Below are 14,785 nucleotides of genomic sequence, written 5' to 3' on the forward strand. Positions count from 1 at the left end.
ATGAACGACCCATTTTGACAACAAAATTTATAGGGAAAAGATTGAGTGTGTGAGGTCCATTAAGTAGTATCATACGTGTTATGTCATTCGAGTGTGTGACTCATACAACCCTAAAATGAAACTGTTCTGGCCACCGATTTTTGGGTCAACGGTTCGACAGTTAGGTTTGAACGGACGAACAATCCATTCTGACAACAAAAATTAAAAAATAAAAAATAGCCAAAAACCATTGAATGGGTCGATGGTTCGACCACTTGGTTAAATGAGTTGTTAACCGATTCAACGTTTTTTGCTAGGGACCGGGATTAGGGTAAAACAGAACTAGATGCCTAGACAGTTCCCAATTAAAAAATAAAAAAAAGGCAGTTCAACCGTCCAGTTCGACGGGCGACCAATTTTGATAAAAAAATTACATGCAAAAAATTGTGTGTGAGGTCCATTAAGCAATATCATACATGTTATGTCATTCGAGCGTGTGACACATACAACCTGAAAACAGAACTGTTATGGCCACCGGTTTTTGAGTCGACAGTTCGACCATCCAGATCAAACGGATGGCCCATTCTGACAACAAAAAAAAAAAGACCAAAAACCACTGAATGGGTCAACGGGTCGACGGTTTGATCACTCGGGTAAATGGATCATTGACCGATTCAACCATTTTTGGCCAGGGACCGAGATTGGGATAAATCAGAACTAGTTGCTTGGACGGTTCCTAGTTAAAAAAAATAAAAAAAAAATAGTCAAAACCATTGAATGGGTCAACAATTTGACCACCCGAGTCAATGGGTTGTTGATCGATTCAACGGTTTTTGGCCAAGGACCGGAATTGGGGTAAAATGGAACCGGTTGCTTGGACAATTCCCAGGCTGAAATGTTCATCTGTCTGGGTCAATGACGGTTCGAAAACCATGGTATTTTGTGCTTTTAGATTTTCACTATTCAAAGGTTTCTTCTAATGTTGGCTTTATTCGAGCATGTGCGGTATGTTCCTTTGTTTTCATTTTCTGCTTTTGTTGTTTTTTTTTTTTTTTATATTTGGTCTTCTTCTTCAAGATCATCCAAAATAGTCTAGGGTTTACCACTATTTTTATTTCTTCCTTTTTGTTTTTTCTTTGGGTTTTCTTGTACAATGTTTTTTTTTTCTTATAAGACGATCTACTTTGTCTCTTTCTTTGATTGCTTGTATTTGTAGCTCCATTTCAAAGCGGAACTTTGAATTCGATTTTCTGATTTTTTTTTTGGGTTTTCTAGTTTGGTGGATTTATCGTCAATTTTTTTTTTGTGTTTAAGGTCACTTTCGATTTATCTTTCAAGGTTTTAGAATCTCTTGCAATGTCCACCCTTCCCATGACTACGACTACAAAGTTATTTCGTCTAATTATTGACATATAGAAAAAAAAACCCGAAAATGGAACCATTCTGGCCATCGGTTTCCCGGTCGACGGTTTGACCATCTGGTTCAAATGGATGGCCCGTTCTGACGACAAAAATAAAAAATAAAAAAATAAAAATGGCCAAAAAATGTTGAACGGGTTGATCGCACGGGTCAACAGGTCATTGACTGATTCGACGATTTTTGGTCAGAGACCGGGTTTGAGGTAAAATGGAACCGGTTGCTTGGACGGTTCTCGGGCTGAACAGTCTAGGTCAATTGAGAGTTTTCCATGTGAAATAAAAGACAACTATGAAGTAAAACTCAAAACTATCACTGTATGATCGTATTAATTCTTTTATATGAGATGTTTTACTGAAATAATATTTAAAAAACGAACACATGATAATCTCTTTTAAAAGAACATTATATTTTATCTTATTGTACAATGTGTCGAGAATTAGAATTTGTTAACACTCCTTACACCGCACTCATAGATATATCCCATCGTGTATCAAGAATATTTCTTTATGAATAATAAGATATAAGTACAAGACATGTTCCTGATGTACAATTGAGATATACGGTTAAGTCGGTGCCTGCAGGCTGGACCCATGCATATGCATTGATGCATAAAAAGGAATGAAGACTTAAGCATTAAGCGTAACCAATGTCTTTATATGTTTTCTTCCTCTTTTGACCTTCTAACTAGAAAAGAAAATAGCAGGGATTTCACTCATCCTTAAGGCTCCATTTATTTGACGTGCTAACCCAAATTAGGAGATATTTGGTAGTTGCCATTGCGTTTTTGGGTTGTGTGAGAGAGAATATTTGTATTTAAAATGTTTTAAATTTTTATTGTTTTAGCTCCAAAACATTATTCTAGGTGTAGGGGAGGCCACCTTAAATTTTATTAAACCTAGAAACAAAAATCTATCCCTAAACCACTCAACCCCCCAAAACACCCTCAAATAAAAACATAAAAAAAGTGACCTTTTTTTTGCTAAAAAAAAAAAAAAAAAACTGGGAATCGACCTAGAGAAACCCGGAGAAGACTAGGAATCATCAAAAAAGAGAGAGAGAATGGTTTTTCATCAAAGCATTCGTTTGCCAAAAAGAGAAAAAAAAAAAAAAAACAAATCTACCTTCTATTACATATGAAAAAAAAAAAAAAAAACTAACATCCATTCTATCAAAAAAGCATACTTTTCACCTCAATAGTATCTATATCGTTGTTAAAACACCATACATAACATTCCATCGATACAAGAATTATTCTGTATCAAGAATTAAATGTCAAATTTGATGTTTTCTCACAACATGCATTTTTCTAGCTGAAATGCCACTCATATATGATGTAGCGATCAACCCAAAACACTGTTACAACACAACACCAATGTATCAAATACCCCCTACATTAAAATTTACTCCAGGTTCAGATTTTTAGGTTTCTTCCCTTTTTTTGGTATTAAGATTTGTATATTCAATAAAAGTTTTTTTTTTTGAAAACTAAATAAAAGTTTGCATTTTTGTTTCATTTCAACTAATTGATTTGCAAATTTTGCATTCAAAAAACTAATACAAAATTTACAACTTTTTTTTTACCTTCATTCTATTTTATATAAAGTAAGGAACATATCATTTTACTTTGCATTTTGTTCTTTCCAAACAAACAACCTTCCTGATGAGGGGGATTTGGCCCTCCAGTGAAATTGTGACACCTGGCACTTCATGCAAACCAAGTGCAGCTTCTTGACAACTGGGCAGCTCGGGAAGCTCAGGAGAGCTTGCCACAGCTTGCCACTTACAGACAGCTCAGCATGGCTCGCCACAGGCAGCTCAGCATGGCTCGCCACAAGCAGCTCGGCATAGCTCAGGGAGCTCAGTATAGCTAGGGCAGCTCGGCATAGGCAGCTCGCCACAGGCAGCCTGGCGTCTTACGAAGAGCTCGCCACTTAGGGGCAGCTCGACACTTACAGGTAGCTCGGCATAGGTAGCTCGCCACTTAGGGTTAGCTAGGCGTATCGCAGGAAGATCTGCCTGACAACCGTACCTGACAAATCTGGAGACTTGCGCCCATGTCTCTCACTAGGCGGCGTCGTGCCTACCAACCCTGAGATCTGTCCCTTGACTGGCAGAGCTCTACTCTGCAACAGCCGCCTGCACCTGCCACCTCAGCTCTAGCAGAGAGACAGAGGTAGTTACTCTTGACTTGACAGAGGCTGTTGCGCCTGATTTCACAAGACACCAATATATAAGGACTTCGACCCCCAAAGACAAGGGAGAGATAAGGAAAAAATGGAGGTAATCCCTGTTCTCTAGCTCTTTCATTTCTCTCCAAGCTCCCTACAATCAGAATGCAAACTTAGGCATCGGAGAATCCCCACCGGGAAAATACCCCCAGGTCCTCTGATTCAGTTCTTGCATGTCCCTCAGCTCCCGCCGCCTACAAAGGAGAGAGAATGAAAAAATGGAGGTAATCCCTACTCTCTAGCTCTCTCATTTCTCTCCAAGCTCCTTACAATCAGAATGCTAACTTAGGCATCGGAGAGTCCCCACCGGGAAAATACCCCCGGGTCCTCTGATTCAGTTCTCGCAGGTTCCTCAGCTCCCACCGCCTACAAAGAGGAGGAAAAGATGGAGTTCTTGCAGTTCCCTCAGCTCCCGCCGCCTACAAAGGAGAGGAGATCACCTCATGCAGAGGGCAGTCGGGTTGCACTACACCAAGGAGCTCCACCATCCCCTGAGTTACAGGTCGCGTAGGAGCAGGTCAAATTACGAGTCCACTGAGGTAGTTCACCGCCAGGGAGCTCGTCACCAGGTTGCTCACCGCCAGGGAGCTCGTGACCAAGTTGCTCACCGCCAGGGAGCTCGTCACCAGGTAGCTCACCACTAGAGAGCTCGTCACCAAGTAGCTCACCACCAGGGAGCTCGTCACCAAGTAGCTGACCTGGGAGCATGTCAAATGGCAAGGCACTTAGCCAAAAAAAATTGATACATCACAAAAAAGTGGTACGTGAATAGAAACAGTTACATCAATTGGCACCGTCTGTGGGAACACGCTACGAAAAGCTAAGTTCTCATCCTACAAAAGCCAAGTCCTCTTCTCCTAGAAAGCTAAGACCTCACTTTTTAGAAATTGAAGCTCTCGCTTTATAGTTTACAATTTTTATGAACTCAAAGACTACGAAGGGAGCTAACAGACTAAGTTTACTTTCAATTCAGATAAAGCCTCATCAGTACTTTTTGCAATGTCCCCCCCCTACAAAGATGAGCTCTTCATGGCTTCCATAGGAGTTGGCGGCCAACAGACTACATAGGCGCCCTTATTGGTCGAGCCTTCCAAGGCTCCCGTGTGAGCTGGCGACCTAAAGTTAGTAGTGCTGCCCCCGAAGGTCAAGCTCCTAGTAGCTTCTTGTAGGAGTGGGTGATTGGCATTATGAAGATGATGCAACGCAATCAGAGCTCTAAGGCATCCACCTGGTCGGCTCGACACCTTACAGGTAGCTTGGCACCTCACTGGTAGCTCGGCACCTTGCAGGTAGCTCGACACCTGGTCAGCTAGTTACTTCGCAGGCAGCTCAACACTTGGTCAGTTCGGCACCTCACAGGTAGCTCAACACCTGGTCAGCCCAACACCTCACAGGTAGCTCAGCACCTAGTCAGTTCGATACCTCACAAGCAAAGCCTATGGGCCACATTACTGCTTAAGACCCAGTCGCCTCTTCGACATGGGCAAAATAAATAAAGAGTGGACTACGAGTCACTCCATAAAGCATATGGACCACATTACTACTTAAGACCCAGTCGCCTTTTCGGCATAGGCAAAGTCAAAGAAGAGTGGACCACGAGCCGCTCCCAAAGCCTACGGGCTACATTACTGCATAAGACCCAGTTGCCTCTTCGGCATGGGCAAAGTCAAGAAGAGTGGACTACGAGTCGCTCCCAAAGCCTATGGGCCACACTATTGCTAAATACCCAATCGCTTCCTTAGCATGAGCAAAATCAGCAAAAGTGAACTATAAGTTGCCCTTAGAGCCTAAGGGCTACACTACTGGACTGGCAGAGACCTCCTCACCTTACAGGCAGCTTGCCATTGGCAAGCAGCTCACCACATACGGGCAGCTCCCAAAGCCTAAGGAATTGGATCAGCACTTACTCGCTTGTCGACTTACGGGCCAAAAGAAGAAATCTACTTCCTCTGCTGAGTTACTCTCAGCTCGGGAGTGGGGGGCAAATGATGAGGCGGATTTGGCCCTCCAGTGAAATTGTGACACCTGGCACCTCATGCAAACCAAGTGCAGCCTCTTGACAACTAGGCAGCTCGGGAAGCTCGGGCAGCTCGGTAGAGCTTGCCACTTACAAACAGCTCAACATGGCTTGGCACAGGCAGCTCGGTAGAGCTCGCCACAAGTAGCTTGGCATAGCTTGGGGAGCTCAGTATAGCTAGGGGCAGCTCGCCACTTAGGGGCAGCTTGGTGTATCGCAGGAAGATCTGCTTGACAATCATACCTGACAGATTCGGAGACCTGCGCCCACGTCTCTCGCTAGGCGGCGCTGTGCCTGCCAGCCCTGAGAGCTGTCCCTTGACTGGCAGAGTTGTACTAAACAACAGCCGTCTGCACCCGCCACCTCAGCTCTGGCAGTAAAGGCTATGGCAGAGAGACAGAGGCGGTTATGCTTGACTTGACAGAGGCTATTGCTCCTGATTTGACAGGACACCACTATATAAGGACTCTAACTCCCAAAGAAAAGGGAGAGAGAAGGAAAAAATGGAGGTAATCCCTACTCTCTAGCTCCCTCATTTCTCTCCAAGCTCCCTACAATCAGAATGCTAACTTAGGCATCAGAGAGTCCCCGCCGAGAAAATACCCCCGGGTCCTCTGATTCAGTTCTCGTAGGTCCCTCAGCTCCCGCCACTTACAAAGGAGAGAGAGGGAAAAAATGGAGGTAATCCCTGTTCTCTAGCTCTATCATTTCTCTCCAAGCTCCCTACAATCAGAATGCTAACTCAGGCATCGGAGAGTCCCCGCCAGGAAAATACCCCCGGGTCCTCTGATTTAGTTCTCGCAGGTTCCTCAACTCCCGCCGCTTACAAAGAGGAAGAAAAGATGGAGTTCTTGTAGGTCCCTCAGCTCTCGCCGCCTACAAAGGAGAGGAGATCACCTCATGCAGAGGGTAGTCGGGTTGCACTACACCAGGGAGCTCCACCATCCCCTGAGTTACAGGCTGCGTAGGAGCATGTCAAATTACGAGTCCACTGAGGTAGTTCACCGCCAGGGAGCTCGTCACCAGGTGGCTCTCCACCAGGGAGCTCGTGACCAGGTTGCTTACCGCCAGGGAGCTCGTGACCAGGTTGCTCACCGCTAGGGAGTTCGTCACCAGGTAGCTCACCACCAGGGAGCTCACCGCCAGGGAGCTCGTCACCAGGTAGCTCACCGCCAGGGAGCTCGTCACCAAGTAGCTCACCACCAGGGAGCTCGTCACCTCGTAGCTCACCACCAGAGAGCTTGTCACCAGGTGGCTCTCCACTAGGGAGCTCATCACCAGGGAGCTCGTGACCAGGTTGCTCACTGCCAGGGAGCTCGTGACCAGGTTGCTCACCGCCAGGGAGCTCGTCACCAGGTAGCTCACCGCCAGGGAGCTCGTACCAGGTAGCTCATCGCTAGAGAGCTTGTCACCAGTAGCTCACCACCAGGGAGCTCGTCACCAAGTAGCTCACTTGGGAGCATGTCAAATGGTGAGGCACTTGGCCAAAAAAAATTGATACATCACAAAAAATTGGTACGTGAACAGAAACGGTTACATCAATTGGTGCCGTCTGTGGGAACACGCTACGAAAAACTATGTTCTCATCCTACAAAAGCTAAGTCCTCTTCTCCTAGAAAGCTAAGTCCTCACTTTTTAGAAATTGAAGCTCTCGCTTTATAGTTTACATTTTTTGTGAACTCAAAGATTACGAAGGGAGCTAACAGACTAAGTTTACTTTCAATTTAGGTAACGCCTCATCAGTCCTTTTCGCAAGGTCCCTCCAACAAAGATGAGCTCTTCGTGGCTTCCGCGGGAGTTGGCGGCCAACAGATTACATAAGCACCCTTACTGGTCGAGCCTACCGAGGCTCCCGTGTGAGCTGATGACCTAAAGTTAGTAGTGCTGCCCCCGAAGGTCAAGCTCCTAGTAGCTTCTTGTAGGAGTGGGTGACTGGCATTATGAAGCTGATGCAGAGCAATCAGAGCTCTAAGGCACCCACCTGGTCGGCTCGGCACCTTACAGGTAGCTCGGCACCTCACTGGTAGCTCGGCACCTGGTCAGCTTGGCACCTCGCAGGCAGCTAAACGCCTGGTCAGTTTGGCACCTCACAGGTAGCTCGGCACCTGGTCAGTTCGATACCTCACAAGGAAAGCCTACGGGCCACATTACTACTTAAGACCCAGTTGCCTCTTCGACATGGGCAAAGTAAAAAAAGAGTGACTACGAGTCACTCCCTAAAGCCTACGGGCCACATTACTACTTAAGACCCAGTTGCCTCTTCGGCATGGGCAAAGTCAAGAAGAGTGGACTACGAGTCGCTCCCAAAGCCTACGGGCCACACTATTGCTAAATACCCTGTCGCTTCCTCAGCATAACCAAAATCAACAAAAGTGAACTATAAGTTGCCCCCAGAGCCTATGGGCTACACTACTGGACTGGCGGAGACCTCATCACCTTACAGGAAGCTCGCCATTGGCAAGCAGCTCACCACATACGGGCAGCTCCCAAAGCCTAAGGAATTGGATCAGCACTTACTAGCTCGTCAACTTACGGGCCAAAAGAAGAAATCTACTCCCTTCGCTGAGTTACTCTCAGCTCGGGAGTGGGGGGCAAATGATGAGGCGGATTTGGCCCTCCAATGAAATTGTGACACCTGGCACCTCATGCAAACCAAGTGCAGCCTCTTGACAACTAGGCAGCTCGGGAAGCTCGGGCAGCTCGGTAGAGCTTGCCACAACTTGCTACTTACAGAAGCTCAGCATGGCTCGCCACAGGCAGCTCGGTAGAGCTCGCCACAAGTAGTTTGGCATAGCTCAGGGAGCTCGGTATAGCTAGGGGCAGCTCGGCATAGGCAGCTGGCCACTCCGCAGGCAACCTAGCATCTTACGAAGAGCTCACCACTTAGGGGAAGCTCGGCACTTGCAGGTAGCTCGCCACTTGGGGGTAGCTCGGCATATCACAGGAAGATCTGCCTGACAACCGTACCTGACAGATCCGGAGACCTGCGCCCATGTCTCTCGCTAGGCGGCGCCATGCCTGCCAGCCCTGAGAGTTGTCCCTTGACAGATCTGGGTACAGCCGTCTGCACCCGCCACCTCAGCTTTGGCAGTAACGACTGCGATAGAGAGACAGAGGCGGTTATGCTTGACCTGACAGAGGCTGTTGTGCCTGATTTGATAGGACACCACTATATAAGGACTTCGACCCCCAAAGACAAGGGAGAGAGAAGGAAAAAATGGAGGTAATCCCTGCTCTCTAGCTCTCTCATTTCTCTCCAAGCTCCCTACAATCAGAATGCTAACTTAGGCATCGGAGAGTCCCCACTGGGAAAATACCCCCGGGTCCTCTGATTCAGTTCTCGCAGGTCCCTCAGCTTCCGTCGCCTACAAAGGAGAGAGAAGGAAAAATGGAGGTAATTCCTGCTCTCTTGCTCTATCATTTCTCTCCAAGCTCCCTACAATCAGAATGCTAACTTAGGCATCGGAGAGTCCCCACCGGGAAAATACCCCCAGGCCCTCTGATTTAGTTCTCGCAGGTTCCTCAGCTCCTGCCGCCTACAAAGAGGAGGAAAATATGGAGTTCTTGCAGGTCCCTCAGCTCCTGCCGCCTACAAAGGAGAGGAGATCACCTCATGCAGAGGGCAGTCGGGTTGTGCTACACCAGGGAGCTCCACCATCCACTGAGTTACAGGCCGCGTAGGAGCAGGTCAAATGACGAGTCCACCCAGGTAGCTCACCGCCAGGGAGCTCTTCACCAGGTGGCTCTGCACCAGGGAGCTCATCACCAGGGAGCTCGTGACCAGGTTGCTCACAGGAGCTCGCGACCAGGTTGCTCACCGCCAGAGAGCTCATCACCAGGTAGCTCACCACTAGGGAGCTCACCGCCAGGGAGCTCATCACCAAGCAGCTCACCGCTAGGGAGCTCGTCACCAGGTAGCTCACCGCCAGGGAGCTCGTACCAGGTAGCTCACCGCTAGAGAGCTTGTCACCAGTAGCTCACCACCAGGGAGCTCGTCACCAAGTAGCTCACTTGGGAGCATGTCAAATGGTGAGGCACTTGGCCAAAAAAAATTGATACATCACAAAAAATTGGTACGTGAACAGAAACGGTTACATCAATTGGTGCCGTCTGTGGGAACACGCTACGAAAAACTATGTTCTCATCCTACAAAAGCTAAGTCCTCTTCTCCTAGAAAGCTAAGTCCTCACTTTTTAGAAATTGAAGCTCTCGCTTTATAGTTTACATTTTTTGTGAACTCAAAGATTACGAAGGGAGCTAACAGACTAAGTTTACTTTCAATTCAGGTAACGCCTCATCAGTCCTTTTCACAAGGTCCCTCCAATAAAGATGAGCTCTTCGTGGCTTCTGCGGGAGTTGGCGGCCAACAGACTACATAGGCGCCCTTACTGGTCGAGCCTTCCAAGGCTCCCGTGTGAGCTGGTGACCTAAAGTTAGTAGTGCTGCCCTCAAAGGTTGAGTTCCTAGTAGCTTCTTGTAGTAGTGGGTGACTGGCATTACGAAGCTGATGCAGCGCAATCAGAGCTCTAAGGCACCAACCTGGTCGGCTCGGTACCTTACAGGTAGCTCGGCACCTCACTGGTAGCTTGGCACCTTGCAGGTAGCTCGACACCTGGTAAGCTCGGCACCTCGCAGGCAGCTAAAAACCTGGTCAATTTGGCACCTCACAGGTAGCTCGGCACCTGGTCAGCCCGACACCTCACAGGTATCTCGACACCTGGTTTGTTTGATACCTTACAAGCAAAGCCTACGGGCCACATTACTGCTTAAGACCTAGTCACCTCTTCGACATGGGCAAAGTCAAAAAAGAGTGACTACGAGTCACTCCCTAAAGCCTATGGGCCACATTACTACTTAAGACCCAGCCGCCTCTTCAGCATAGTCAAAGTCAAAGAAGAGTGGACTACAAGTCGCTCCCAAAGCCTACGGACTACATTACTACTTAAGACCCAGTCACCTCTTCGGCAAGGGCAAAGTCAATAAGAGTGGACTACGAGTCGCTCCCAAAGCCTACGGGCCACACTATTGCTAAATACCCAATCACTTAGGGGCAGCTCAGCATAGGTAGCTCGCCACAGGCAGCCTGGCATCTTACGAAGAGCTTGCCACTTAGGGGCAGCTCGGCACTTACAGGTAGCTCGCCACTTAGGGGCTGCTCGGTGTATCGCAAGAAGATCTGCTTGACAACCGTACCTAACAGATCCGTAGACCTACGCCCACGTCTCTCGCTAGGTGGCGCCGTGCCTGCCAGGCCCGAGAGTTATCCCTTGACTGGCAGAGCTGTACTCTGCAACAGCCGTTTGTACTCTGCGGTAGAGAGACAGAGGCGGTTATACTTGACTTGATAGAGGCTGTTACACCTGATTTGACAGGACACCACTATTTAAGGACTCTGACCCCCAAAGACAAGGGAGAGAGAAGGAAAAAATGGAGGTAATCGCTGCTCTCTAGCTCTCTCATTTCTCTCCAAGCTCCCTACAATCAGAATGCTAACTTAGGCATCGGAGAGTCCCCGCCGGGAAAATACCCCCAGGTCCTTTGATTAAGTTCTCGCAGGTCCCTCAGCTCCCGCCGCCTACAAAGGAGAGAGAAGGAAAAAATGGAGGTAATCCCTGCTCTCCAGTTCTATCATTTCTCTCCAAGCTCCCTACAATCAGAATGCTAACTTAGGCATGGAGTTCTTGCAGGTCCCTCAACTCCCGTTGCCTACAAAGGAGAGGAGATCACCTCATGCAGAGGGCAGTTGGGTTGCGCTACACCAGGGAGCTCCACCATCCCCTGAGTTACATGCCGCGTAGGAGCAGGTCAAATGACGAGTCCACCGAGGTAGCTCACCGCCAGGGAGCTCGTGATCAGGTTGCTCATCGCCACGGAGCTCGTCACCAAGTACCTCACCACCAGGGAGCTCCACCATCCTCTCCTGGGAGCAGGTCAAATGGTGAGGCACTTAGCAAAAAAAAATTGATACATCAGAAAAAAATGGTACGTGACCAAAAACGGTTAAATCACTTCCCACTAGTTTATGTTTCTATCGTATAAAGTGGTGGGTACATAATTTTTCTACCATTAGAAATTAAATTAAACTAATCAAAATATTATATAACATTAATAAATGAACTAAAGATGAACTTTGATATTGCATGTCAAAGTTTAAAATAAATTGAAAATAATTTTTATGTGGCTTGAACTAAAATTTGGATTAGAATGTATCCAATTTTGATCGGTAAATTCAAATCTGATCCAATATCCAACAGACATGCAAAATACATATTCTAATTTGGTTCATTTACAAGAAAAACTATGATGCTGGGAATAAATGATACTGAAAGAGTTTTGACCAATCAAAACCTCTTGTCAATTTTGATAAAAACCCACTTGATTGGTTACCAGTTTTATGACGTTGGTCGATTGGCTATAAGTTTTAGTTTTTTCTGGTATGAAGTCTTTCCCACATTACAATCAAACTCTTCATTTACTTATTCTAATATCTCATTTGTCCAATTTGATTAAAAAATTAATGAATCTGTACCAAATAAAAAATATACATTATAAATAAAATTTTAATTCTATCTAACCCCAATTCCCACTTAATCCTAAAGAATTTAAGTTGATCAATAAATATTAGAATTCAAATCAATTAATAAATTGATCATATTTCCAAATCCAATTCTACCCAATAATAATGGATAAGTAAAAATCCGATAATTAAGTCCAAATAATTTGCAGCTCTAACTTAACTATCAGTCTATAATAAACATACAACATTCAAACCAACTTTACTAAGAAATACAATATAAATTTAGGTAAATAATGTCACTAAAACCATTTTCGTTTTCCTTTAAATCTCAACTAGTTTTATGGGTTTATCCATCTTCTCCATTTGCACTTCTTCAATCTCTCATTAGCTAGAATGGCTAGCTGAAATAACTTACGTTGAGGCTCTCTCCAGTTTTAAATAATCCATCTCATATTTTATTAACGAGTTTTTCCCTCTGCCATAGGAGAGAGCGAGACTCACAGATTTGAACGTTTGTTTTCTAAACAAAACAGTGATTCTATAATTTTAGCAATTTTCTTTATTTGTACAGAAAAGTCAAAATGATTTTTTTTTAATGGCAAAAGATGAGCTACACAAATCTGAGGGTAGTTCTTCCCCTTATATCCGCATCACAAATAAAAAGAAAATCACAATACCTAAATTCTATGTTTCACTCCCGGTTGTTAAGAGTTTTACGAATTAACCAGTCTGCTGCTTGATTTGCTTCCTGATATGCATGCTTGAATTTGATATTTAAGTTATAGAAGTTAACTAGGTTCCGACATTCTTTGATGACACTTTTCTTTCTTCAGGGAGGTGATCGTTTACCATTGAGGTAGTCGATTATTAACTTAGAATCACCTTCGATGACGATTTTCTGATCCATGTAGTTAATAGCAATATTAACGGTCTCCAAGCTGCCCAAGTTTTTGCGAGATTGATAACCGATATTCTAATTCCAATAGCTTTAGACTCCAGGACTTTGCCTTGATGGTTCCTAGCTATACATCTAATGGCACAATTACCAAAATTCGAGCAAGAAGCATCAAAGTTAATCTTGATGCAGTTATGTTTGGGTCTGAACCACTAAACATGAGTTAAGAGTTTTCTGTTATTGTTAACCATACAAGAGGATACCTCTTTAATCTCTTTTCAGTAGGCAAATGCTCTATTTGAAGTCAAAATGATTTCGAATCAATGAAGGCTCCTCATGCCAAGAGGTGGTCAACCATAAAATGCCTTCGCATTAGAACGAATTACCAAATGACACCATTGGACATTAAAATACTGAGAGGCCCCTAATTTTATTTCTATATATGGCTGAGTTCCGGTCCGGATTAGGTAGGCACAATGTTGGGAATTGGGATCTGCTTCTCACATAGGGCGCTTCACAACGATCTCACATGCACATCTCACCGTCCATTAGGAATATCTCCCGTAAATAATAACACATAAGTATAGAAGATGTTCCTAATGCACAGTGGGATGTGCCTGTGAGGTTGGTGTGAGATGCCATGTGTGTGGAGCAGATTTGGTCTCCAAAGTTGGAAGCACATTCAATGAGCACTTAAATTTTTTTTTACACCTGTCCTTAAAGGTGTCAATGGACTGGTTTTGGTTTTGGATTGAACTCCGTCCATTCCAAAATCAATTTGGACAGATTAGACGGACCAACAAGACAATGGATTGGACCAATCTGGTCCAAAATATTTATTAGATTGGATTGGACCTAGTCTATCCGTAACAAATTTATATTGAATTGGGTTGGATTAAGCCAATATCTGGTCCATTGATATAAGATAAGAACATATGTGTCAATGGACCGGGTTTGGATTGAAGCCAATCTAAATCAAAATGAACTTGAACAAATTGGACGGTCCAAAAATTGAATTGGACTAGTCCAAATTGGTCCAAAACATTCATTGGATTGGATTGGACCTAGTCCATTTATAAGGGACTCACATTGTACTGGTTCGGATTGGACCAAATCCAATCTAATTGACACCCTTACTTCATGCCTATCTAATTTGAACTACCTTTGGATATCCCTTCCTAAAACTATTTCTAAAATTTCTCTCTACCAAAATCTAATCTAATCAACCAAGTGGCACCGCTATCCCCCACTTTCTCCTAAGGTTGTGTTTGGTTTGAAGGAAAAGGTAGGGAAAGGAAGGGAAAGAGAGGAAAACCAATACAAGGTTTGTAAAGGTTTTCCTACCTTTCCCTACATTTTCCTTCAAACCAAACATAGCCTAAATTATCTATAATTCCTATTCATCTCCTAAATTATATATAAGTCCTAATTATCTCTAATTCCTATTTATCTTATCCCACACTTTTCATCTACATCTATCAAAAGAAAGTTCGAATTAAAAAAATTGTAAGTTATTTAAATATTATAATGAAATTATGTAATAACTTTAAATATTTATTAAAAACACAAAAAAAATCATAGATTTAATAATATTCATATTATTAATTATTTTACAATTTTAGGAAATTAATAACGAAATTATGTACTAACAATATAAATTATAATTTTACAAAGTATTCAAACAATACAAATTTAAAATAAAAAATATATTATTTAAAAATTTCAATAA

The sequence above is a fragment of the Nelumbo lutea genome, chromosome 1 (genome assembly GCF_056320005.1).
Source record: "Nelumbo lutea isolate HS-2025 chromosome 1, American lotus-T2T, whole genome shotgun sequence".
In the NCBI taxonomy this organism is placed as follows: Eukaryota; Viridiplantae; Streptophyta; class Magnoliopsida; order Proteales; family Nelumbonaceae; genus Nelumbo; species Nelumbo lutea.